Genomic DNA, 1326 nt, shown 5'->3' with positions numbered 1-1326 from the left:
GCAAAGTGATTGTGATTGTATGATGAGAGCATGATATAGTGTCCGCTTCATTTACCTACGTCATCTACGATAAATACGCATAAAAAATTGCAACAAGTGTCAACTTGTAATGTAATAAGTATTCTCTTCGAATAGAGATAAAGTTGTTTTTGCAATAGACCTGCCCTTTAACTTTTATGAATAAACGTATACTGATAATTTTTTGTGAAAAATTGAAAACAAAAATCACATTTCCCGTGCCGGGAATCGAACCCGGGCCGCGTGGGTGAAAACCACGAATCCTAACCACTAGACCACACGGGACTGCTGAGAATCTGAGTGCGAAACACACGTCATATTCTCAACGAGTGAAAATTTTGCAACACTACTTTATTTTGTGGTCAGAGTAAACGAAAAACTACGGCATTAGCATACAAGAAATACCACTATATAATACAGCAGCAGCTGGCCAAAAGGGCCACGGGAAAGCTCAGCCAAAACAGTCATTGTAAAGCAACCAGTAAAATAAACAAAAATATTATTTTGTAAACATTTCTCAAACGCTTAATATTAATGCTAGTATTAAATATCACATGCAAGTAATAAATGTTTATTATAGTATTCAAAAAATTTCGTCACCTGCAACTAAATTCACTAAGGAAATGACTTTCCGGGTAGGATCATCAGCGACCGGCAACAACAAAATACACATATATACATATAATTTTCCCTCTCTATTAGTATCAGAAAATGTCATTCCTTGTTATACTTTGCTAAAAAGGATTTTTTCCCCAAATCCTTTTCATAAGTAGGTCTATTTTCTAGACCTGATTTTATAGGCCTATGTGTGCTGATGCGATTATTCACAACAAGAAATGTCTTTAAAAAAGACAACGCAGTGATTAAAGGAAACATGATGGATTTGCCTCGGTTCCGGAGCCACTGATTTAAAGGTAACAGGTTTTAAAGGCCCATTCGGCGATTTGCTCATTTGGACGATCGTATCGTGAGTCATCAAAATTCAGATTTTGGTACCTTTGCATTGTCATAGATGTGCTAACATAGTAATTCAGCTGAAAGCCATGTATTTAAGACAAAATAAGACATGATTTGAATGGGGCCACAGTTTTTCGTTTCAAAATACCTAATGACTATTTTATTACTTATCCTTCACTTTTAGATAATTTATAAACAATTTAATTTCTTTGTACTTTCGCTGGGATCACTGAAAGCACTTAACTTATAAGTAGTAAAGAATAAATAATCTTTGAATGAAAACATGTCACATCTGAGACGAATAGTTATATTCGTCCCGTTTAATGATTTTTTCACTGCAGGTTTGTCTTC

At 34.8% G+C, this 1326-nt stretch overlaps 1 non-coding gene across 1 annotated transcript; it reads right to left on the bottom strand.

Moving 5' to 3' along the window:
• Positions 1-231: 231 nt before the first annotated feature.
• Positions 232-303, bottom strand: Trnae-uuc (transfer RNA glutamic acid (anticodon UUC)). Its single transcript has one exon. It is a non-coding gene; the product is annotated as a tRNA-Glu (tRNA).
• Between the last annotated feature and the right edge of the window lie 1023 nt (positions 304-1326).

The sequence above is a fragment of the Amphiura filiformis genome, chromosome 2 (genome assembly GCF_039555335.1).
Source record: "Amphiura filiformis chromosome 2, Afil_fr2py, whole genome shotgun sequence".
NCBI classification, from domain to species: domain Eukaryota; kingdom Metazoa; phylum Echinodermata; class Ophiuroidea; order Amphilepidida; family Amphiuridae; genus Amphiura; species Amphiura filiformis.
The sequence above is the reverse complement of the archived record's forward strand: the minus strand, read 5'-3'. Positions and strand labels throughout refer to the sequence as shown.